Source organism: Ornithorhynchus anatinus, chromosome 13, assembly GCF_004115215.2.
Source record: "Ornithorhynchus anatinus isolate Pmale09 chromosome 13, mOrnAna1.pri.v4, whole genome shotgun sequence".
Taxonomy (NCBI): Eukaryota; Metazoa; Chordata; class Mammalia; order Monotremata; family Ornithorhynchidae; genus Ornithorhynchus; species Ornithorhynchus anatinus.
The window spans coordinates 12,623,435-12,650,717 of record NC_041740.1 but is presented as its reverse complement, the minus strand read 5'-3'; the positions used below and the strand labels follow the sequence as shown (position 1 = coordinate 12,650,717).

Here is a 27,283-nt window from a genome sequence, read left to right as displayed (position 1 = left end):
GGAAGCACTCCTTAAAAATAAACCATCACCTAGAGAAATCAAAAACAGTTTGAGACAGAATGACAGGCACAAGACACTACGCACCCGCACCATTAATTCGTGGGGAATCTTTTATCATGATTTATATGTTCCAGTTAAGGATCCTAATTTTGGTAAATTGCAATTTCCTCAAATCAGATTTTAGAATTCCTAAAGCTCCTTGTAAACTCATCAAGAAAAGCACTGAGAAACCACATCAATTCTGAAGTCCACTTTTCTGATCTAAATGCTGCTAATACTAAATGAAGGGAGCAGAAGGCTTTCCCTTAACTAATTTCCTCAGTTCCATGAAAAATAAACCCAGATTTGCAGCCATTTTGATTAACTTGCTGAGCCACATTTGTCAGTGCTCAGACAGCTTTGCTGTTAGAACTTTTTTTTTTTTGAACCCAAAAGGCAACCCTGGTACCAAGTGCTTTGAGCAATAGCAGACGGTGATGGAAGTCTCATGCTGGACTTGCCCCAGTAAAGGAGGCAACAGCCGGAAGCCCATATGTCCACAAAATCAGATCCCTAACAAAAAAGGGTGTGGAGTTGCAAGACAGGGGATGCACTCACAAATTGAAATAATTCTCTAAAATCAACAAGAGAACTCACTTCTAACAGGAATAACCACACCCAAAAGTAGATTGCCATTTATCTTGAGATCAAAGGTTTAAAGTTTGGGGTTTTCTCTCTCATATTTCCAAATCTGAATGGCAGTTTATATAATGAAATAATTTTAATTGACCTCAAAGAACCAATGCACATTATTACTGGGTGAAATTTTGTGATGTTCTGAATTTGCCATATCAGATCACTACAGTTGTTTATAGAGACCCCAGCCTACTGACAAACATTTATAAATATGGCATTTCTATTTCAGTCACTTGAACCTGCAAGAAACATGAAATAGTAGATTACATCTTTGGTTGTCCTTCCTGCCTCCACTAACTGTGAATAATTAACTATACTTGCCTCATTCATTAGATTGTAAACTTTTGGGGGGAAGGAATTGTGTATTTTACCTCTGCTGACTATAATCAACCAAATCCAAATTAGTACAATCAGGGGTACCTATTGACTGCTTACTGTGTGTACATCACTCTTCTAAATGTTTGGGAGAGTACAGTATAAGAGTTAGTAGAAACGTTACCTGCTCCTAAGGAACTCAGAGCCTAAAATGGGAGATTGGCATTAAAATACATTCTGGATATGCATGTAAGTGCTGTGGGGTGAATGTCAAGTGCTTAAATGATACAGATCCAAGTTCATAGGTGACATAGAAGGGAGAAGGAGTAGGGGAAATGAGGGCTCAGTGAGGGAAGGCTTCATGGAAGAAAGGTGATTTTAATAAGGCTTTGAAGGTGGGGAGGGTGGTGGCTTGTTGTATATGAAGGGTGAGGGTGTTTCAGGCCAGAGGAAGGATGGGGGCAAGTGGTAGGCGGCAAGAATAATGAGCTCAAGGTAAAGTGACATTAGAGGAGCAAAGTGTGTGGGATGGGTTGTAGTGGGAAATCAGAGAGGTAGGATGGGAGGGGAGAGCTGTTTTTTGTGCTTTAAAGCCAATGATAAGGAGTTTCTATTCGATGCAGGGGTAGATGGGCAATCATTCACTGGAGGTTCTTGAGGACTAGGATGATGTGGACTAAAAAGTTTTGTTTTTGTTATTTGTTTTTTTTTTTTTTGAAAAATGATCTGGCCAGCAGCGTGAAGTGCCCATTGAAGATGGGGAGAGAACCAGGATATGCTAAGTGTTTGGAGTGGCGTAGTAACAGTACAGTACAGGGGTATATAAATACAGTAGGTGCTTAATAAACACATGGTTGATTAACCTATATGATATTTCTGGCCCCAGAAATCCCAGGACTACCACTGAAATTCCTTTTCCTAGAGGGTAACATGTTTTCCAGCTACTGAACTCTCATATTAATGATACTACTTATTTAAGTGATGCAAATGCTTTGGCCAAAAGTTAAGGGACTCACTTGTTACACTGTGCAGACATTTTATTTTCATAACAGTAGCACCACTATCTATTTCCATTTATGTGGGTGCACCTAACTACATTAGCCATCATTACTAAAATGATGAGAGTTTACTCAATGAGATAAAGGAAAGTCATTTTGAAAATTGCTAATTAAAGAGGTTAACTCAGATGGGGAGGGGGGGAAAATCTAATTACAATTTGGAATGATCAAATGTTTTACCTATGAGTGACAAATGTAAAGCTGAAATAGCAGAAGTAAATTTAATGAGAGAATAACCAATTATTACTTAGACATGAAGAAAAGTAACTATAAAATCAATTTGTATGCTTTCTGATGACTGAACTGACTTTAATGACATGGCATCAGCCCCAGATACTTAATCATTCTTTGAGGCTTACTAGCCAATATGGTTCATTAAAAACTCATTTAAATATAACTACTCCTTCAAAGGGCCAGAAAGAGGAAGAATAGGAAACAAACACATTTTGGCCAATGATTCTTTACTGCCCATAAAACTAAAAAATAACAGTCACAATAATGGCTTGCTAACAAAGCAAGGATTTTCATTCTGAAACATAAGGCATGAAAAAAAATTTCACTCCCTAGTATGTAAGAGGACTGCTTTAATGAAATTTCCAAAATGAACTGAGGAAAAAACTGAAATACTCCACAGCGTCAAAAAGGCACCTAGGTAAGATAAGCACTATTTATGTTTTCTATCAGTTATCATTTGAGCTTCAAAAATTACATTAATTTGTTCTGTATTGAGACATCTTCAAAATAGATGCACACTGTATACAGTTAAATGGGGTGTTTATAGGCAAAATATTGCAATTTTTAATAATATTTTACAATTTAAACAGAGCTTTTGCCAGCTGTCTGCCTACCTCACTACTCACATTTCAAATTTATTTTGAACTACTCAGTTAACAAACTGGCATTTTTTCCAGCCAAACTAAGGTTTTGACGGGGGCTATGAATTCACATTGAAGCAAATACTGAAGTCTTAACCTGTCTGTAGTCCATTTAGCAATTTACTCTGGAAATTATAGTACAGACAACTCTAAGATCCTTGTTCAACTGTTCTAAGTAGTGTATTCCTGATATGACAACACATAAGACAATCCTCCATTTTCAAATGACATATCAATGAATTCCCTTTTCTGAAGACCCTGAGTGTAGTTAATTTCTGAGCCCTGGTTATAGAAAGACCCTGGATTTGTATTCACCTAATTCTGAAAGAAAAAAGTAATAGAATTAGACCCTCATTTGAGAATATCTTTAAAATTTTTGTCTTCTCCATTTCTAACTATGCTTCATTGCTCTACTGACTTTAAATTCCCTGAATAGTTAAACATGATTCATTTTTACTGGAAATAAGCCTTGTCTTCTGTAGCATAGTTCACCGCACACAATAATACAGATGGTGTTTCCTGGTGTTATGAAATTTAGTGTGATGAACAGTCTGTCCAGGAAGAGTCACTTGTTATTAATTATTAAAAGTATGTTCCTAATGCTATGGATATTTGGAAATGAGTTGGTTATTCTTCAGTTTCAATGTGTAGCAACAAAAAAGGCACAGCTGCTTTACCATGACTTAAATTTACTTTTTTAAAATAAAAAAAGTAATCTTATTAACGAGACAGTCAAAATGTGCTGTTTTATAATGATGATTAGAAAATTCCATTACATGATTTCTATTACCAAATACTTATGGTGAAATACTGATCTCTCTCTTTTTAAAAGCAGCATGGCATAGTGGATAAAGCATGGCCCTGAGAGTCATAAGGTCATGGGCTCTAATCCCACTTCCCTATTTGTCTGCTGTGTGACCTTGGGCAAGTCACTTCACTTCTCTATGCTTCAGTTAATTCATCTGTAAGCTGGGGATTGAGACTGTGAGCTCCATATGGGACAGGAATTCTGTCCAACCCGACTGACATATCTATCCTAGCGCTTAGTACAGTACCTGGCACATAGTAGGTGCTTAACAAATATTATTATTATTATTAATAATAATGCTAGTTGTTAAATACTTAAATACTTACTATGGGCCAACCACTGTACTAAAGGCTGGGATACAAGAGAATCAAGTTGGACACAGTCCCCTGTCCCACATGGGGCTCTTCTCATCAAAGTATGATTACATCTGCAGTTTTATTCCTGTTTGCAAGTTGACTAATCAGAGGAACACAGAAAGAAGTTGTTTCTTTGGAAATACATATGGTCCATTGAGAAACTGGATGAATACATCCAGCCATTCATGATCTCGGTGGGCTATACAATTTAGAACTACCAACACAGCCAGACTATAAGCTCATTGTAGGCAGGGACCATGTCTACTAATATCGTGGTTTAATGGAAAGAGCAAGGGTTTGGGAGTCAGAGGACATGGGTTCTAATCACGCCTCTGCCACTTGTCTGCTGTGTGACTTTGGGTAAGTCAACTTCTCTGTGCCTCAGTTCCCTCTTTTGTAAAATGGGGATTAAGATGTGAGCCCCACGTGGGACAAGCTGATTATCTTGTATCCACCCCAGTGCTTACAACAGTGCTTGGAACGTACAGTAAGTGCTTAACAAATACCAGCATTATTATTATATTGTACTCTCCCAAGCTCTTAGTATGATGTTCTGCACAGAGCAAGCGCTCAATAAATACAATCGATTGAAGAGATACTAACCTATGAATCCACAAGACAGAGTAGCGTCTATCCAATCAGTTCTGCACTTTTATTGGAGCTATCTAGGTGCAGAGGCTGAAAGATAGTATCTGGCATGCCATTTACTCACCTTTGGAGAATCTTAGATGGTATGGCACAAACAGCAGTCTTCATTATTAAAATGAGAATTTACAGACTGTGGTTTTTGTATAGCTGGCTGAAAAATTTACAGCCAAGTATTCTAATTTATAAAGAGACAATTAGAAATCCTTATTTCATATTTGGGTTATTTAACACTGCTAGGTAGTTTGTAATAATTTTGGTAGTTGTTCTATAGAATGCTATTACTTTAGGTTACCACATGAGTAACCCTGGGAGTTGATTAAAATAAATTTAATTTAATTGGTATTGTATTGCACATTGAGATAATTTAGGCTAATGTCAAGGACATCCTTTGTTGTGAGGTATTGAAATAATGAGTGGCACATAAGGGAATCTGAAAATGTTTGAAGTTTTTCATCTCTGTCCCTAGATGGGCATTTTTAATCAAAACCTCCTGGTTTTAAAATGCAAATTAAACTGAACAGCACATACTATTAAACACAAAAAAATCAGAGTTTGGGGGGATTTTTGGACAAATTTCTTTGTTGAATGCTAATGTGTGGGAAAGGGGTATTTTGGGTTCAACAAGAGCATATTTTTTGTACATTAAACTCTTCTTTATGAAGTTTTGCTAAAATGATGTGTATTCATCACTTCTTTTTTAAAAAATTGTACTTGTTAAGTGGCTGCACTGTAATAAGTGTTGGGGTAGAAACAGGTTAATTAGTTTGTATCCAATCCATGTCCCAGGTGGGGATCGCAATCTTAATCCCTATTTTACAGATGAGTTTTTAACTGAGGCTCAGAGAAGTGAGGTGAGTTGCCCACTCCACCCGGGGGAAGCACAGAGGGAGTCAAGGAAGGATTAATGAAGTTGTGGAGAAGTGGGCCTGTAAAGAGGAGCATAGAAGTAGCTCTCATGGTGGAGTAAAAAACCCAGGGGATCCCGCCCCGTTGGCTACTTCTGGAGTCCTGGATCTCCTCCCGCTCCAGCTGTCTCCAGAGCAGGCCAGAGCAAGTAGTTGATCACTGCCAGGTGAATGGCAGCTCGAGAAGCAGCGTGGCCTAATAGATAGAGCATGGCCTAGGAGTAATAGTAAGCACTACCATCATCATCATCTTGCAACTACCCCAGTGCTTAGTACAGTGCCTGGCACACAGTAAGCACTTAACCAATACCATTAAAAACAATTTAAGAAAAAAAAAACAAGTTCACACAGCGGACATGTGGCAGAGCTGGGATTAGATCCAAGTCCTTCTGTCTCCCAGGGCCACACTCTTTTCATTAGGCCATGCCACTTCTCACTTCTGCTTCACTTCCAGAAACTTGTGCTCTTGGCTATGAGGCTATTCAGTAATGCTTACACCTTCCCTTGAACGGTGGATTTACAAGTGTCCTATTCTTCTTGGCCCTTCCTTCTCTCTCTCAAGGTTTTTTTGGTTTTTCTCCCCATTGCTACATTACTCATTTCTCCAACTAACCACTTAGAGTGGTTCTGACAAGAAAGGGCCCCTGTATTTGCTGGAAGAGTCAGAAAGGGAGGTGAGCATGGCAGCGAGGGTAAAGTCATTCCAAAGAGGCGGCTGAGCTTCGATTTCCTTATACCAATAGCTGTAGTCATAGGAACGTGGTTGCCCTGCTTCCTTTGGAAAGATGCCATTTGTTTGGATCATTTTGCTTATCTTTTGAGAAGGGCTGTGCTCTGGCTGCTGCTCCTCTGTATGTCCTCTCCCCAGTATTCAGATGCAGAGATTCTCCTCAAGGCCCGTACAAAGCACATAACTGTTTACTCCGTTCTGACTGACTGGTTCCTGGAGCCACACACAGGAGTGCTATTTTTTTGTTTAGGATTCCACTTTTTCTTCAAAGCTTAGTAAACCAACAGCATTGTGGCATATTGACTAAGAATATAAAAACTCAGCCATGTGTCCCATTTCTGGTTAAGTCTCCACAGAATAGTTTATCCCTTTTTTATTATTTCTACTCAGTTGTCCCTGATGGAATATGAGAGAATAAAGAGGAGGGTGGTCACTATTTAAAACTTGGAAAATGTCTTTCTCTGTTCATTTCTGTCTCCCAGGAACCTTCCATTTGAGCCTTCCAGTGGGCTCATGAAGAATTAAAGGTATTCAAGTGGCAGATAATATAATGGGCCCCAGAGAAAACTTTTTTTTTTTAGAGATCCTTCTGGGAAACAGATTATCTTGAACTTATGTTTTGTGTTACCTCATTTTGTGAACGCTTAATATGTGTTAAGTCATTTGTACAGAGTGTGTTGAGGTGGGGCAAAGATTCAGTGGTGCTTATTGGAAAGTTCTGGATGCAGACACATGTAAGGTGTATATCATCACGAATGGAATGGACCATGAAAAATGTGGGGGATTTTGCTGTTGGTTAATGTGCCATATCGAAAGACTTGGATTTTGCATTTCTTCTTTCAAATCCAATACCTGCATCACCAGTGCCATGTCCCTATTTTCTTTCTTGGGTATCTATCTCTCCAAGCAGAATGTGAAAATGGGTTAAAACAATAATGATAATTGGAATAATTATTATTACTATCATTTCTCTGTTCCTTGGTATGCTTTGAGGCCTGAAGGCCACTGCTGATTATTCCCCGGACCTCTGCACCAAATAGTGGAGAGACCTCTTCCTGATACCTGCCACCCAGCAATGTTGATACTGGTCCTCTCAGCACCCTCTGATCTACCTGATCATCCTGCTGCCTCCCCATGATCCTGCACCAGCTTCCCTCTGCACCACCGAGGAACCTTCTTCTCAACCCACCTCAGTCTACAAGCAGTCAGTAAACACCATTGATAGACTGTTTCACTGAGGAAGGAGAAAGGATGTGTCATCACTCCCCTCCTGTTCTTCCCACATAATAATCACTGTGGTATTTGTTAAGCACTAACAATGTTTCAACCTTCTCAGGGTCGCACCTGGAGAGTTTCCAGTACTCTACCAGTCTCGGCTAAGGGAGGGAGAGTCAAGTAAAGGCACATCATTCCATTCCTAGCTTGGGCCGTGCCTAGCGAGTGGAAGGCAATCTACTGCAAGTCAAAACTGACCTGTGCTGGGCAGCAGGGGCAAGGGAGAGAGTCGAGGGCAGAGACTCAAGTTTACTGTGCAGAAGGCGGCGATGATAAACCACTTCTGTATTTTTACCAAGAAAGCTCTATGAATACACTACCAGAACAACTGCAGATGGAGAGCGGGGCGTTCCGGGAGAGATGTGTCCACGGTGTCACTATGGGTTGGAAACGACTCAACGGCATAAGACAACAGTGTTCCAAGCACTGTGCTGAGTGTTGGGGTAGATACACGGTAATCAGGGTGGACAAGGTCTCCCGCCTTCCCTACTCTTCTTTTTCCTCCTTCTGCTCCTCTTCTCTGGGCCCATCATTTTTCCCGAACCCAACTGGGGGACAAAGTTTCAAGTCACCTTATTTCTACTTAATTTATCCATTAAATAATAGGAAGAATAAACAAAGAACACAAGTAACACATATTGGAGCTGGTAGATTGACAATGAGGATGGTATTTGTTAAGCGCTTACTATGTGCCAAGCACTGTTCTAAGCGTTGGGATAGATACAAGGTAATGAGGTTGTCCCACGTGGGGCTCACAGTCTTAATCCCCATTTTACAGATGAGGCAATTGAGGCACAGAGAAGTATTGTCCAAAGTCACACAGCTGATCAGTGGCAGAGCCAGGATTAGAACCTACAACCTCTGACTCCTAACCTCGGGCTCCTACCACTAAGCCCCGCTGCTTCTCCAATTGATTACTTGGGGAAAGCTAAAAACTAGACTACTATTAATGCAAACTTAATGGTGATTAAACCAATTTTATCCACATACACTGCAGGAAAGTCTTGGGAATATAATTCAAAAGAATTATTTAAATTAGAATTAGTTAAACAATGTAATAAGTGTTCAAGAACTCTCATTTTAGAATAATAGCAACTCAATGAGAGAAAACCATAAATGTCTCACCTTTGGAATCCTTTTGTTCACAGCATCATTTTAAAGCTGGCTGACTGCCAATTCAGAAATAATAACTTTATACATTTCTTGTTGTGATATTAGGAATACATAAATATTAAATTTGTATATCCTGGAGATATAGCACCAAAACAAACTATAAATGCCAGTGGCAAAACACCAAAACCCTTACAAATACTTAACAATAAGGAAAGAAATAGTGGCAAAACCCACTTTTTTAGCTTCAGAGTTGTAAAATATTTTCAGGATTTTAAGGGCTTAAAATTGAAATGGGAAAAATGAAGGACTTATTTATTTTCCAGACCATAGTTCTATCCAGCTTTGCCACTTGCCTGCTGCATTACCTGAAGCAGGTCTCTTAACTTTTCTGTACCTTGATTTCCTCATCTGTAAAATGGGGATTTAGTACAAGCTCTCTCTCCCCTTCTTAGTGTGAGTTCTGTGTGGGATAGGGACTTACTGAGATGACACAGCAGGTGGACTGGGGATTAGAACCCAGGTCCTCTGATGCCTAGGCCTATGCTCTTTTCTCTAGGCCACGCTGCTTCTCAAAGAAGCTAAAGAGCTGAAGAAAAGAGGGTAGTGCAACAGAGGAAGAACAGGAAAGTGACTGAGAAACAATAAGAATAACAGTCAACCCAGTGGGAAATAAGTACCTGGCATTTGTGGTATTTTTAAGCACTTGCTATGTACCATGCCCTGTATTAAGCCCTAGGATAATCATAATATAAATGGGTCAGACACATAGGACTCAATCTTAGCCCACATTTTACAGAAGAGGTAACTGGAGCACAGAGAAGTGAAGTGACTTGTCCAAGGTCATACAGCAGACAAGTGGCAGGGCCAAAATTAGAACTCAGGTCTTTCTGACTTCCAGACTCATGCGCTAGCCACTAGACTACAATGCTAACCGAAACCCCAGAAAACAACACCAGTTGCAGGAATTTGAAGCAAGTCCAACTCCAACTGACACCTTGTTGGTTGGTAGTGATGAGTAGTTTCATAATCCATGAAATTTAATAGGTACAAGCCATAAATGATGTAATTTACCCCTTTTTAATAGCATTTATTAAGCACTTACTTTTTGTCAAAGTGCTCTGCAAACAGCACTCAAAAAATACCACTGACAATTACCTCCAACTGACTGTTCTCAGTGCTCTGTAGATAGCAGTCCACCTGGCCAAATACAGTCCCTGTCCCACAGACTAGGTAGGAGGGAGAACAGATACTGAATCTTCGTTTTGCAGTTGAGGAAACTGAGGAACAGATAAATGAAGTGATTTGCCCAAGGTCATGGCAGGCAGGTGTAGGAGCCAGAATTAGAATCCAGGCCCTCTGCCTCCCAGGCCCATGCTGTATCCACTAGGCCACACTGCTCCCCAGCAGCTATAAGCTGCACAATAACCAGCCTCAACCTGGAAAAGTATCCACTAATCAATGAATGGTATGCTTTGACAGCTTACTGTGTGCAGAGCTCTGTACTAAGCACTTGGGAGAGTACAATGTAAGAGAGTTGCTAGGTTCATTCCCGGCCCACAACAAACTTACAGTCTAGAGGACGAGCTTATAGTCTACCAACAGAACAGGTGAGCAGAGGTGGCGGTGAACAGTGCCAAAAGTGAAACTGGTAGAAAAAAAGAATGGGAACAGACGTGGAACTCTGATGTCACTCACCACTTCCTTTCAAAAATGAGATTTGTAGAATCCCATCGAACAATTATCAAACAAGTTTATGGAAGTTTGTAGGGGCGTCGTTACAATGCAATTAATATCAAAATTTATACTGTATAACATTATGACAGGTAGTTTATAAAATGAATCACCTTTTCCCTTTAACAATCTTTTCACAGGGAGCCAATCCAATTCATGCTGTCAGATAATGATGAATGTTTAGCTAAGAGGCAAATTTACTAGACAGCCTGAATAAAAGAATGAATACTTGTAGAACCTTATGCTAAAACTGTTGGCCTCAGGTGAAAATAACTTCATTTGGCTGGAAAATCCCAAAGATAGTAATGCCCCCAAAGGGTAATCTTAAAAAAGAAAAATGCAACCTGAGTTTTGATCATTTCACAAAACTTTGAAGACTGAGATATGCTATACCTCAGCTAACCCTGTGGCAAACTATAAGGAAACTTTCATAAATTCTAATAGGACATAATCTTCTTGACATTCCTCGATTTAATACTACCCTTCACCTATTTCTTTAGTTAATGTGCTGATGCTGTCACTTGCACCATTTTAACTCAGTGAAAATGCAGAAAAGGAAAGAAATGTTTTGGCTGCAATAGGTTAAAAGAAACAAAAACCCATTCAAACTTCATGTGCCACAAAACTGGTCAAATTCCTTAAAGATTTAATATAGAGTTCTTAATGTTTTTTTCAAATCTGGTTTGTGCGTGCTTACTATCAAAAAGGGGAAAAAAGTTTGATATGAGTAAACATTTTAACCTCTTTATTAAATTAAAACTTTAAATGGTGCCTATTTATCTGAATAACCCTTTATATAATTAAGTGGAATTTTTGAAACCCTTAGAAAGCCTCATTTTTGCCATTAAGATTTTCAAAGTAATTTTCTCTGCTGTGGCTATATTTACTCATTAGTGATAATTAGGTATCTTTAGTTCCAGAATACAAAAGTACAGAAAAAAAAAAAGATGCGGAAGGATTCTGGGACAATCTAAGGATGTAAATTACTTGAGAAAGGCTGAATCACTATTTCCTGACCAGTTATTCAAATACCACAGCTCTGAGTGTGGTTAACAATGAACTAAAGCACTGCACATACTGTGGTGGGGAAAGGGAGGGAAGAAACTGCTGCCACTCTGTGCCTGCTAAAGTAGGGCTTGTATTTCAGCAGCTGCCAGCACAAATAGTCCTCTAGTCTGGTATATAAGAAGAGCTAAAAATAAAATAAAATAAAATAAAAGATCTAAGAAGAATTGCATTACTACAGTATTCTCATTATAATAATTTTGTCACATCTCTAAAAGCATCTTTCTGATATTTAGGGGTTTTTTTCCCAAGTAAACACTTTGATCAACACAAAATGAAAACCTCATTCTACAAAGGCTCATATAATATTTAGAGCATATGATTCTAAAAATCTCATTAGAGCTCAGTAACAAGAAATGAAGAGAATTGTTAATTCTGTAGCCAAGTTCAAAGAGGATTTTTTTCTTACCAATTCCAATGTAAGTCACTCTATTAGTGTGTTAATTTGGCATAATTTATAAAGTGAGATTGATTCACAATTTTAGACTGATGAGCCAAATGATGAAAAAATGCTAATAAATCTATAGAATTTTCTTCACTCACAATATCCAAACTGCAACAGAGGAATAAGCACTTGTAAATTGGCATGTTCACCTGTCAAAAGCAATATCAGATATCTCTTTTATAAACTCTGCAGGGTTGACAGTATTTTATGCCAGAAAACCTACTGCAGCTCTCTTATCCCATGATTCCTAGACAGGTGACTTTGGAACCCTTGAGGCATTTCCAACTCGAAAGCAAATACAATTCCATGATGCACAAGAAGATTAATTCTTTCCTGGCTAACAGCACAGCTCCCCATCTCCAAAACAACAAAAAACTAGTGACTGGGTAATAGACACTGACAAGCTGAGTTTCTCTGTTCACATATAGCCATTCACATAGCACATGTAATCGGAAAGAATTTTGAGGCCTAACTGCAAGTATTTCCTACATATTTGTTGCTGCTATATTTGTCATTGTTTCCATTAAATTCTGGCAAGTAGTGTCCTCATCAGCCTCTACAATTAATATTTAACGGGTGTCATCCAGAATGTAAGGGTCTCTACTTTTTAAGTGCTCTGCTCTCAGGGACCTTAACACACTCGAAACGTCATTTCCACGGTCAATAAGAAATGGTAGAAACCACCTCAGTAAAGGCAAAGCTTGATTTGGGCTAGTCAGAAGTTCAAAACAACTTCATCATTAAGTCAGCATTCAGCAGTAAAACACTTTCACTTTAAATTCAAATAAGAAGTGGTAGGAAATCTAGAATTAACTCCTGATGATCCATAAATAATCTACATGGGTTAATTGCCCATTTCTACATAATGTGACACTGAGTTTGGGGGTTAAATATGTCTTCAATCATAATGATTGCCTAGTGATAAAGGTAAAAATCTTGAGGGCCAAATTAAACCCAAAAGGCCTCAGTACAAGTTCACCATGCTAATCATTAATCCTAAATGATTTGGGAATTAAGCCAGCACAGAAAGCTATTTTCCAAGAATGCAGAAGAAAAAAAGTTTTAATCAAGTTAAAGACTGGGATAAGATCAGTAACTTCAAAATCTCAACTCAAACTGAAAAGTAAGGCCTAACCAGCCGCCAAGATTCATCACTGAAGCCATGTGATTTACAATCAAGGGGACATTTTAAAAATAATTCACATCTTAACATTATCACAGGCCAAGCATTTCTTAAAGGCCTAGTTTCAGGTACGCTCCTGAGTTTGTGAAGTGAGCTCTAACTTGTGTGCCTGCCGGCCCACACTGTACAAGCATCAAAACATTACACTAATGAAGGAGAGAATTTCTCAAACAGCTGAAAGATCGCTAGCAATTCACAACAGTTCATGGTTGGCAATTCCAGTTGTTCACCATCTGGGAAGAAATACTCCTTGAAAAGAAGCCAAGCTTTCAGACCCATTCTCACCATGCTACTATTCCAGTCATCAAGCTCACTAATCTTCTTTAGGTTAAAAGCCTTTGCGATCGGATATGGTGTGGTTGATAAAGACAGCACAGTTTCCCATATTGTGGCAGAGCAATTTTCATTGAGGGTGCATTTCCAAACTCGTCATGGTTTTGGACTTGATTTTAGAGGGGTTCTTTATGCAGTTGGTTTTTTCTCCTTTTTATAATAGCCTTTGTCTGGGGGAAGTGGGTAAGAAGCGGGAGAGAGAGATATGACTAGAATATTCTGTTATACGGATAAGCCAAACGACAACTACTGCTTTTCCTCATCGGCCACTACAGAAATATACACAATGTGCCAAAATAAAATATGTCCTCCAGATTTAGGTTAGACAGGAAAAACACACAAAGTCTCATAACTTCATTCATTTTGCCCCTTGCTCTTCAACATCAAATTAAAACATACAATAAGTCTAAAAGAACTCAACTATGTTTCTAGTTCTGTACCTTTCAAAATGTATCTTCATTGAAAGCAAAAGTTATCTGAGGCATTATGTAGCTACAAAACTGAACCCTTAATAAATACAAAAATAGTATTAAAAATGGCAAACAAATTATTGAAAGGGAAATAAACTCAGAAAGTCCAGAAAAGGAAAAAAAATATAAGTTGTCATGTCCAAATGTTGAATACACAAGATAAACACAGGCACAGGAGAAAAATGAATACTTCAAAGCCCACAGCAATTACCAATGCCCATCTCGCCAGCAAGTTTCAATGTTCCATTGGGGATAAATATATTGCTTTTATTTTCACTGGAATTAACTGAGCCAGCTTTCATCTTTTTTCATATTGTTTTAGACATTTAATGTATTCTTTCCTCAACATACAATGAACGAACACATTACAATTTAAGTCCATCATAGAAGGACCATTGACAGCAAAATAAAACACAGTTATTACTGTCAGAACTCAAATGAAATATTCTGAAAAGGCAAGGAATTAGCCCGCTGTTACATTTTCAAGTACACAAAAGCTAGAAATAGAAAATCCATAATTTTTTTCTTCCCTTTCCAGGTTATTGATAAAATCAGGTTATTCAGCATTTGATATAAAATGGACCAATTTAGTTGAACTAGGATCCAAATGCAGCATGCAAATTTCTATCCCAACTCCCAACTGGGAAGTGTGAGACTGTCTGCAATTTCACTTTTTTATGGGGGGGGAGGGGAGTAGGTTCTGATGTCAGTCAGTCCCCAGTGTCAGTCATTTCACTTCAAATCAGCCTTTCAAAAAAAGCATACTTAGAAACAAAATGATTTGCTGTGACTTTTTATTTAAAAGCCCCACCATTTAAAAAAGAGAAAATGCTAGAGGGCTGAAAATATTGAATACGTCGAACATACTTTGCTACTGAGTTGATTCATAGAAATGTACACCCTCAACAATGCCAATAATCACAGAGCCTACTCATAACTGTCCTAAAGTAATAGCATACTGCAATTGTTACATGCTACAGTTTTAAAGCTCATTTTTAAAAGTCTGATAAAATATTTGCAAGTACCTTCATAAAACATATGCAGTAGAGGACACTGTCACCACTGCCTTTCTGGATATGTACAAGGGCTTAGCCTAGTAAAATTCCAATGGTTCCAAGTGCCTAAACCCAATCTCTGGGTCTCCTAGAGTCCTTTAAATTTCCGTCATTAGCACACCAAAATGCATATATATATTATATATATATATGCCTGTATATATGTGGGGAACGCAGGGTGTCTCTAAGTGACTCAAAAGATGTGGCCTAGAACCCCAAATCAGTTCATCTCCTTTCCTCTCCTTCCATCCCTGCCAAATGCAGATTCAGACTCATTTATCCCAAGGCTAAACTATCAGTGATGGAGTTTCAGAATTTACCAAGGTGCAGACCACTGAGAAAAGGCTTCTTATTGAATCCCAAACCTGTTTCCCTCTAGATAGTAAGCTCGTTATGGGCAAGTAACATCTACGAACTCTGTTATACTGAACTCTTCTGAGGGCTTAGTGTTGGGCTCAGCACAAAGTAAGTGCTCAATAATACCGTTGATTGATATTTCCCAGGGAAGACTGATATTCTGGGTAGCTGTCTTCTAAATCAATCAGCATGGGTTGGGAGAGAAACACTGTGGGTAGTCAGCACAAGAATTTCAAGACCCGCATCTAGGGAAAAATCAAGGTGGGAAAAATGCCCTACCGTGTTTCCCTATACATTTTTCCAATTGTAAAATTGATGGTCTGTTCAAGTAAATCCTGGGCAATACTGAATTCAGTGACCAAAACATCCTACATCTCAGCATTCCCTCCAAACACTCTCCTCTTGTGAAGAAGTGAAGACTTAGTTTGTTCCCAGAGGCATGAGAATATGGCATATTAAATGTCTAAACACAAATCACCCCTCTTATATGCTCCAAAACAATATGAAAAAATGTCCTCTTCTCCCAGATCTAACACTGCTCTTAAAGATTTTATGGGCCTTCCATATTTGGATATCATTAGAAAGCTCACTACTGGTCAGTAAAGAGGCAAATACGTTGCTGACAACTATTTTAGGTCAAAAATAAAACAGCAGGAGTGCAAGATTACAATGCCAGGCTTCAAAAAAGTTCTGGTAATTATTGGGTGGAGGCAGGGGGGCGGGAGGGGTGCCGGGAGGAGGAATGGGGCCACCTAACTCATTTTTTAAGAGATGGCTACACAAAGGCTTTTCTAAACATCAAAGTTCTTCTTATGATTAGCTTAAAAACTATCTTTTCACTAGAGTACAAACATCCAAGATATTTCATAGTGCAACACCATGAGCTTCCTGATGGCCACAACAGCTATAGAGTTCCACTGCAGTCTTTTCACTTCACTTCTGAATTCCTCAATTATGTCAGTACTCACTAGCAAATATGATAGTGATATATATGCTGTACCAATATTAAATCCTTATAGTATATCGATGATACAATGAATTCAAGCTTCATAGCAGCCTTAACTTCACTTTTCCCCAATGTTGGAGATATTCAGAATAAAGACTTGCCTAAATGCTAGTTATTTTTTAAAGAAATTAGTTTAACATGTATAAACAGAAAGGCAGTGACACCTTCTCTCCACATCTCCTGGGATATGGAGAATGAACCAGATGCCCAAGGGTGAAGCATTTATAAGGAGATTGGATATATGTTTTTTAAGGACTGAGTGGTTTTAAGTGAGAGGCTGATTTGAAAAAGGCCTCAGTCATTATAAGAAACATCAACCACTCCATCAGTATAATCACATTACACTGCCCACATGGGGACACTACTTTAGAAGACAGAGGATTTCTCACCAAATGAGAGCATCTGAATTGGCTTTTTCATTAAAAAAAGTTTTAGGCTAAAAGAACACAAGAGCACTTTCCCATCTTAATCTGATTTACATTTTTGGTAATAGACTGATAAATCTAGCTTTAATATAAAGGTCTTCAGAGTATTGATGAATGAGGTTGGATGCTCTAGGATAAATTTAGGTAATTGAGGAGCTCCTCTCCTCCTTTAAATGGAATATTCAGAAACTTTTTGCAAAATAGAATTTTCCAACATTAACTTGAGGTGACACAGCCTTCTAACGAACATATGAACTTTTCTGAGAAATGTGACAGCAACCAATTAGTAATAATAAAGGAGAACAAATTAACAATGAACATCTTCGGGGCATGCTAACATGATAATACATCCTCTAAACTCTGGATCCTTAGACTACATTTCAAAATGGTCTCACTGATAAAAGCTGAAAATCAAGAGGCATGTGATGTGTCTGCATGGGGCAAAACAGAAGTTGTTTGTTTTTTTTTTAAAGGCATTTGAGCAGCTTACTGGCACGAATGTCACCTACATCTACCACTAATGTTAGCCAACCAGCATTACATGAATTGGTTAGCAGTATTTTTAGTGGCATTTTATCACGTGCGCCCTGAAAGCACTATGATGAGGTAAGAAAAAGAAGGCATATTTTCCTTAACACATGTTTCCTAATGGCTCTGGGGTGTATGCAGGGCACTGACTAAGCACTTGGGAAAGCCCGATACCAAGGAGTTGGCAGACATAATCCCTGCCCATAAGGTGCTTACAGTTTATAGCTCAAGAGTCTGATTATTGCCAGGCACCTTTGGGTACTGAAGACTCGAGACTTAGTTCTGCCCTCCAGTGTGACCATCCAGCCTGCTTGCATGGGAAATAAGTTTCAATGCCTCTGAGGAGTCACGTGTGAAAGAACCAAAATTAAGGGAGAAGAATTGGGCGGGGGGTGATGCAACCACTTCGAAGTATGAACTACACAGAATTCATAAGAAAAGGGACTGAAAAGGAAGGAGAAGAAGAGAGAAATGAAAGAAAAAGAGGAAAAAGTGAGCAGGGGTAGAACCAAGCATGTTCAACTGAAGTATTTCTGAACCTTGGCCTGGGGTTTGGCCTGAGTCTCGCTCACTTCAGTAGCGTACAGACCCTTGTAGTTTTGGGGCTAACAAATCCTTACCTCTTCCCCTCTCTCATCCCTCTATCTCAACTTCCCCACCCATTTCTTGGGTTCATCAAGCCAGGTTCTAGCCTGCAAAGGGGCTTGGGGAAAGGATATGGGGATACAGCAAGCTGGGCATGAGTAATGCCATGTTCCAGGACATGGTTCTTGCATAGAAACAAAAGAAAGAGGTAGGCAACATTAATGTGACTAATATTATCAAAAGACGACCTTACCAAGGTAGCCTCTCTTTCATGTTTGCAGGAACAGTACATTACAACTGCACAGGAATAGAAGGTAACTTCTTAAACAAGTCAACTGACAGAATTTTCAGAGTGTTCCTTAGAACAAAAGTACTCTTGATAGTTTACAGAGAGTAAAGCCAGTGACTAATACTCAGATTATCTGGTAACATAAGCATACAAAATGCTTTCTAGTTCTCTATGTTTTATGGCTAACCCAGTAAACCAATTAGGCCACAAATGCCAGCAAAACCAGTCCAGGATACAGAATTTATTGTGGATGTTCTTTAAGCTAATGCTCATTCCCAACAGTTTGCCATCCATCAGCTATTCTAGCACCAATTAGCACCTAAGAATTGTGTGTAAATATTTCAAAAACATGTTAGCAATTAAATAGAGGAAATATTTCACATAAAAAGCAGGAAGAGACTTTAGGTTAAATGCCAAAAGGTAACTGCATTCTCCAAACACAAAGGGTTTAAAAAGCCTAGCCTAGCATCATATTTCCACTTGAACATGAAAGTACAACATGTATATCCTATTTAAGATGAGAAAATTCCAATTATTATTTACTGCTTTGGTACCTAATGGGTCTTTTAATTGAAAATAGGAAATTTTGAACTTTGTGCATCATTAACTCGTATTCCACACAAGTAATGGAGTGTTGACGGTGCCTCCAGTGAACTAAAACTGAATAATTCACAACAATGGTTTTTCCTTTCTCTCAACCAGTCAACTTCTAATTTGCCTGCATTGTTAAAACAAGAGGAAAGTCAGATGGTCAAAATAGAAAGGCAACTAAATCTTTATCCTCAAATATTAAACAGGGAAAGAAGGGAAGCTTCTAAAATCTTGTATGAGCTAAAAAATGATGACGACGACGATGACGACGATGATAATAATAAAAAACCCTGGGATTATCCTACTTTCCTTTCTCCCTTCAGTATAGGTAAAAAGGTTAAATATCTGTAACTTACTAAAAGTGGTAGGGCAGGGAAAGCATAGTTTATCACTTGATCATATCCCTGCCAGAGAACTCAGCACAGAGTAAGTGCTCAATAAATACTACTGGCTGACTGATTCACGAGGTGGGCACGATTGGAAAAGAGGAGTTAAAAATTGATTGTAAGTGAACTGAGAGTACCGGCAGTGTGTAGAATGAGGGCCCAATTGGAGACTGGTCCATTAAGCTGCTAAAAAGTTTCCCGTCTCAATCCTAAATCAGAGAGTAGCCAAAAAGATATCAGGTCCACGACTTGATCTTGTGCATTACACACTTTGGGAGACATGCAGATTATTTCAAAAGGTACTTAGTGGGAATTTTAGGTGCTATTAATGGGTCCATCAAGGTAGAAACAGGCCATCCCATTCAACAACATTAATTTAATCCATAATTTTCTTGTGCATTACATGTTTTCAGAGACAAGCAGATTGAAATAGTTACTTAGAAAAACTTTTAGGGTACCATTAGAGTTGCTATATAAAAATAAGGTATATCATCAGTGATAATTCCCACCCAATTCTGTATACCATAATTAGAAAAATCATGACTGGTCAGGCCTTGAGCTAAGCTTTGGAAAGTACTCTATTCTCCACTGCCATCCCCAAGACAGGAATCAATTGATCATATTTATTGAGCGCTTACTATGTGCTGTACTGTACTAGGCACTTAGGAAAGTACAATATAACAGAGTTAGTAGACATGTTCCTTGCCCACAGTGACCCCACAGTCCAGAGGGAAAGCAACATCTAGCTCCCTTAGACTTGTAGGGACCGAGCCTTCTGCTGACTTCACTGCAACAAGATGAGATTGTAAAGAACACCACTCCCCCTACTGAATTCCATTTTACAGTCCCAAACCAGGTTCTGCTTTTGTCAGTCCCAATTTCTGTTTATCCTGGCATAGAATCTCATTTAATATAGCCAGGGGAACTGGGGAAACGATATTACAATTTCATTTTCCACATCTCTGTGTGACAGACAGAATTGAAAGGTTTCTGGTGATCAATGAAACACATGCAGAGTAGTTGATTAAAGTCTACTGCTTTTTCTATCACAGCATGCACTAGGTCTCTATATTGTCCTAATGACTCACTGTAGTAGCTCATTCACATGGAAGATTTTCTGGATAGTTATTTTTTAGTCTTACACTCTGATATTCTGATAGTTTTTTAAAATTTCTTAGTAAAATAATAAGATTGCCCTGCCTCTTTCTAGCACGTGAGCACACACACACACACAAACCGTCTCCCCACCCCCCGCTTACATGCCAAGATAATAGCTGTGCACATTAATAGCAGATTCAAATATTTCTGCTAGGAAAGCACTGTGATGTTCTTCTGACAAATATTTGTATGCTTTGTTATCCACTCATATGGAGTAAGTAATTAAGAAGAATCTTGAAAAAACATTTCTAGTTTCTTGATTGACAAAATTATAGCCTTCACTCAATGTTACATGGTCATATAAACATGGCATGCAGCTTCTAAAATTAATGCAAATTCTTTTGCTTTTGTAAAACTCAAAGTAGCTAGAAAGTCAAGTCATTCACACTGGCAAAAAAGGCAACAAAGGATATTGCCACTTGAATTTTGAACTTCAATGCACTATAGAATTAAGAAGGGTAACTTGGAGATGAAGAATACAAAGGATAGAGAGAGCATTTTCTGGGCCTTTAATATCACTCTCTCTCTTTTTCAGTCTCCATCCTAACTCAAGAGTGGGACAATAAGCACTGTTTTAGCCACCTGAATAGGTTATCCAGATTAGCTAGTCATAAACTACAGGACTTTTCTCCTCTGTGGTAGGCCCCAACATTTTTACAGAAATATGCCCACATTTGCACATTGATATTAGCATGGTATACAAAGTCTTTGCAGAGCTCCATGAAATTACATGTGTAGGAGTGTGAGTGGGTGGTTGTGTGTGTGCATACACAAGAGCATTAGCAAGCCCTTCTTTACTGTTTGCAAGTTCCTTCTTTACTCTGTGTAGAAAACTTTTGGTTGGCAGCTGTTATTTCCAGCTCCCAGCCCCCTTTTCCCACTCTGCCTTGGATTCGTGGGCTCCCAAATTTGCTCCCCAAGAAGTCACTCTGTTCTGCTACAACTGGATTTCAGCATATCGTCTGACATTTCTTATGCCCATTCTCCCGATGGCTGTCCTACTTTAGAGAGCCTATAGAAGTTGCTCCTGTCACCCAAGGGAGTTAGAGCATGAGCAACACTGCTTGAATGCTGATAAGCTGCTCACGTTCCCAGAACCCCAGTTGATCTCGTGTGGCTATTTAATGTTAGCTATGTATGACTCACTGATATAACTGCTCAAAAAGCTGGACGTGACATCTGTGCTACATCAAAGTCTCTTGGTCATGCTACATTTGGGGTGTCACAACAGTTTTGTAGGCTTCTGCTGCGGTTTGGGGCTTGATGCACACTGGCGTTACCCTCATTCTGCCAGCCTTGCAAAGGTCATGTTGGATAAGAACACCAGAGTCCCTCTTTAGATGGGATCATCCAATCCCATTTTAGAGTTCTCTTCCACATGACAACAGGGTTAAAACAGCCCCAGCGCCCTCAGCACATAGTAAAATTATCCATTTCTCTGAGATATGTTTTCCTTGAATAGTGGAAATAACAGCTGCAAACCAAAATAGATATTCCTTGAAGAGTGGCGACGGTTGAATAGTTAAGCAACCTTCACAACCACAACTTGCACAGTATGCAAGTAACAAGAACCCTCTGCCTTTCATTTTATCCAAGGGTCTAAGGCATTTTGTGACAAATGAGAGAGACGTGCACTTCTTCACATACATAACTGCAGGCCACCCAAGTTGTGCTACAAATCCCCAAAATAGATTCAAATTCTTGGAAAACAGTCACAAAAAACTTGGTGACCAGCTAGTCCAAGGGCTTTTAGAGGACTAAAATGATTTTCCCACAGGTGGAATGAATGACGACAAAGCCTGGTGAATACATTATCTAGGGAGTGTTTGTTCCAGACCCAAGAAAACAGGAAATGCAACTGGGGACACATTACCAAAAATGGTAGCCAAATGGAGCAGCGGGACTGTGATGAGGAACGGATATGATACAGAGGTTACCACTATTACTTGAGAGAATCATACACACAAAAAAATGGAAAGAATATTTTCTCTAATTGCTAAAATACACATTCAGACAACTGGGCATGTATCTTACACTTCCTGTAACTGGAAACACTTCCAGCCAGAAATGGGCTTGTCTAGTAAATTTTATTTTGGTGTGCATTTTTTCTGGTCTTCTTTCAACATAAAATTAATGTAGCTGTTCTCATTTCAACTGAAAACAGCCAAATTCTACCAAATGACTGGTAGTTACTCAATACTTAAACAGTGTTGCATATTTTGGTCATTTGAAATTAACGGAATGCTAGCCAAGATTCTCTACACAATATTGAAGCAGAAGTTTAAGACGAGTCTTTTTAGTCACTTGGGAGCTTGGACCTTTAACCAAAAGTGACTCCAACCCCATTAACGTTAAAAAAAAACCATAAATAATGTTCAATTTCATTAAGTTTGGTCATCTTGTAAAGAATACATTTTAATCTCTATAAAGATGGGCTAAATATAAGAAGCAATGAAGAAACATCATCCGGGTTATTACGGATTTATCCATCATTGACACGTCTATTTTATGCAGAGAGCTAACTGAAGTAGCAATCCTGCCTTTTGTCTCCCATTCTTCTATAAATGTCTGGAAATAATTGATGGGGATGGCTGTCTATGGCAGAGAGCTCCACAAGAACCGAACAGCAGGAAGTACAAACCTTCATCTGCACTCTATACTTTTAACAGCTGTGAGTCTCTCTCTCTCTTTCTCTCTCTCTCTCTCTCTCTCTCTCTCTCTCTCTCTCTCTCTCTCTCACACACACACACACATATAGATGTTGGTTAAACGCTACCTAGCATTTTAACAGGACAACTGTTTGAATTATACAAAAAGAAAAAAGACACAGCCTAGGGATCCAAAATAAAGGTTGGGGCTAACTCCAGTTAAGAAGGCTTCCTTTCTTCCTCAAGCGTAGCAACAAGGTACAGCAATAGACTCAAATGCCACCCAATTAGAGAGACAGCGTTAGCATTTTCCAAAAATTTGGCAGATGCCAAAATGTGCCAACTGTACCTTTGAAGCAGGTTGTTTTGCCTCTAAAAGTATATCACTGTAGTTCTACTCTACTTTGTGAATTCATCTAATTAACTTGGGAAATCAAAAAACCTTTCCGGTTCAAAAAAAAATGTATATCCAGGTGGAGTATAGAGAAGCAGCGTGGCTCAGTGGAAAGAGCACGGGCTTTGGAGTCCGAGGTCATGAGTTCGAATCCCAGCTCTGACACTTGTCAGCTGTGTGACTGTAGGCAAGTCACTTAACTTCTCTGGGCCTGTTACCTCATCTGTAAAATAGGGATTGAGACTTTGAGCCCCATGTGGGACAACCTGATTCCCCTGTGTCTCCCCCAGCACTTAGAACAGTGCTCTGCATATAGTAAGCGCTTAACAAATACCAACATTATTATTATTAATTTTTAACAAACATGAATAGAAATGCTCTGAACTACCTCTTCTACTGAGTCAAATGTGCTCCTGTAAAGATCCAGAATCTCCATTTCTGTTGAAAATTAATAAATCTATCCTTAAAAAAAATAAATATTCAAGGTGTCCCATCTGCCTTTAGTTTCTGTAATTATTTCAGTTAGAGGAAACTACGATCTTTATTCTCTTTCTCCTCAGTACATAAAGCCATTTGTCTTCAAATTAAAGACCAGTTCCTGTCACATATTCAAAACAGATCTTCAGGTTAACCTCCTGTGGAGCACTTACTCCTACTCATTAATTAGTTTAAGTACAGATTTAAATATCACATTTATTCACTTATTTACAATGTAATTTAATTTAAAGCTTTTTGCTGGTCATTAAAGAAGCGCTACCATTATTCAATTACACAACTGAGGAAAAAAAGACAATTCTAAGCCAACAGTTACATCTGGACCCTAAGCTATCAATATTTTACAGGAAAGCACTGAACAATATACTTGACATTTACACTTCAAAATTTATGTTCTACCCATCTGTCCTCACCATCATTCTATTGATGTAATTGCTGTAGGATTAAGAAGACTAGCAACCACAATCTCTTTAGTAAAAGATAAATGTTATGGATTCTATAGCCAACACTGTAAAATCTCCGTGTGTTGACTCAAAACTACTGCTTGGATTGGTTGAAGAAAGGGAGGGGAAAGATCAATATTCTTTATTTAAATATGCTATAACTTGTCTACTTTAGTAATCAAATATGTGGGACTCTTCTTTTGATAAATATTCTCTGTACAATTCAGTGCATGTCTTATTGAATAGTGAATGGGAAGTTGACCATTAAATTCTCCACACAGAAACTATATCGACACCTCATGGCTGTTGGCCCCATTCAACTAATGGATATTTTCATGGGCCTTAAGAGCACAAACCTTGCACCTCATTTTCTGGGTTTCCCTCAATTCTCTCATGATTTCCATCAACCAGGACATTTGAAATTTTGCTTCTATCCTGAAACCTTGTTTATCAACTCAACTAAAACTCTTGACTTGGATTTTCACATAAACTTGCAAATTGATTCTGCTTTCTGTAATGTATTAAAGTGCAGTCATAGAAATCAGGGAGCTCCCAAGTTCAGAAATTCTAATGAAGATGGATCAATACATGTAAGAATATCTAAAGCACTTAACAATCTGGATGAGTACTTGAAGCTTATTGCACAAGTTGTTTATGAGTCTTACAAAAACGACTAGGACTCAGTACCCTGGAAATTAATTACAGGCTTAAAAGCCAAAGCACCAAGTATTTTAGGTGATCTTATGCTATTACTTTGGAATATTTGTAAAAGTAACATCTAACAGATAGATACAATGTTTTTTACTAACATCACCGATAACAAGCTATTCTGCAAGGAATTTAATTCAACTGAAGAAAAAAAGGGAAAATCAGCTGCTTATGTCATTAAGGCTTGAACATCAGCAAATATACATAATGGGAAGTGCTGAACATTCTTTACAAGAATGAGAGGAGGGTGAGGCCTAGATAGGGAGGGCCATTCGCATGTTATCAAAAGAATCTTTCTTCCTCTCAGTGTTCTTCTGAAAGAAAGGAAATTTGGTAACTGGACAACTGCTCATGTCGGTTAAAAGAACAGGGCTGCATGTTATGGTCAAGTCTACATCATGGTGTGGTAAAGTCTGGGGAAAAAAAACACAACATTCTCTACAAATGTTAAATGGTTTGTATTCTAGGCCAACAGAAGACCAGAAATATCTTGGTCCTTTTAGGCCCAATCTTAAGTCACTGACATCAACAACATCAGCTGCCCTTACTGAGCACTTACTGGGTGCAAAGGACCTTGAAGACACAGGCCTTACTCCTTGGGTCTTTCCTTAAACTCCAAATAATTTTAATAACTAATGTGGGAAAGAGCAGCAAATAATCAACATGCCAGAGGTACAAGACTAAATAAGAGCATAGATGGCAAATGAAAAAAAAAATTAATTACCAAAACAAACATTTTAGGTGTGGGATTTGAATGGAACACAGCGGGTGAATATGAAGCACAAAGCCATAAAACTGCCAATAGTTGGCCATAATGCAATGTGGCTCTAACCAAGAATGACTTCAAGAACAATTTCATTGAGTCAGAAATACTTTATCAGCTCATTATCACTCTAAACTAATATGGTGTTTTGCTAAAGAAACCCCAAGACAAGCATTAGAGGCTTGGAAAAGAGGCGGGTCACTAATTCACTCATGTATTATTTCAAATGTTTTCCAGCCATCCTCCCCCTAGCTTCTTGTTTGCCATTGAAATTTTAATGGTCGACAAAAGACTATTTTAGTTAACATGTGAGTTTCAAAAACAACTACCCATTGTAGCAGGAATGACTGTTGCCGATTCTTCCATTGATTAAATATAGAGTTAATACCCAGGTATATTATACATCTAAGGATGGCTAATAATAATAATTGCATTTGTTAAGCGCTTACTATGTGCTAAGCATTGTTCCTAGAGCTGGGGTAGATACAACATAATCAGATTGTCCCACTTGGAGCTCACAGTCTTAATCCCCATTTTCCAGATGGAGTAACTGAGGCAGAGAAGTTAAGTGGTTTGCCCAAGGTCACACAGCAGACAATTGATGGAGCCGGGATTAGAACTCTATCTTCTGACTCCCAACCCCCTGCTCTTTCCAGGAAGTGATGCTGCTTCTCTTCTTGCAAGTCATCCTGATGACATCTTATGACACATGGACAAAGACATCAGAGTAGTACAGTAAAGGAGTGGCTCACGCATGACACCCACCAACAATATTGAGTACATACACAAATCCACCAACAAACGAAGGATGTGCCTATATCAATCAATGGTATTTACTGAATGTTTACTCTGTTCAGAGCACTGAATTAAGCACTTGGAAGAGGACAGTATAAAAGAGTTGGTAGGCAGGTTCTCTGCCCACAAGGTGCTTACAGTCTAAAGGGGAGACAGACATTAATATGAATTTAAAACAAAATTAAGAGAACTTTTCAAATCTGACAAAAGAATGACAAAATCGGTAATTGATTTAACCACAGACTTAACAATGTACACAAGTAAACTTATACAAAAGAAAAAAATGTAATTACTGCATAAGGAGTGGCGTTCTCATTCTGGTACCTAGCAAATCTGCAGGTCATTTGCAATAAAAACACAAATCTCATTTACGCTGGGAAGTAGAACAAATTGCAAAAGAAAATAAAGCCACTGCCATGGACAGAATTGAGTCTTTTGGTGAAGAAACTAATGATTGATTAGATTAAGGATATTAATGGGCCCAGCTTCACTGAATAAACAATTTGAGGTTTTACAACATAGGGCTGTCAAATTACTCTTTCATTTTCAAGTTTAGCACTTCATGTGATGACCAATTTTATTTTCGTCATTTGTGTAGCAACGGTTAATAGCATAAACAATAAAATGCTTGATAAAAAGGGTCACAAAACAGGAAAAGAGGTGGGGGTCACA

General features: G+C 38.6%; 1 protein-coding gene and 1 non-coding gene across 19 annotated transcripts in view; one reads left to right on the top strand and one right to left on the bottom strand.

The window, feature by feature from the left end:
• PARD3 (par-3 family cell polarity regulator) overlaps window positions 1-27,283 on the bottom strand; it is a 471,934-nt gene that overhangs the window by 274,695 nt on the left and 169,956 nt on the right. The window lies entirely within an intron of this gene.
• LOC114816284 lies at window positions 7,697-7,833 on the top strand. Its single transcript, XR_003764049.1, has one exon. It is a non-coding gene; the product is annotated as a small nucleolar RNA SNORA7 (small nucleolar RNA).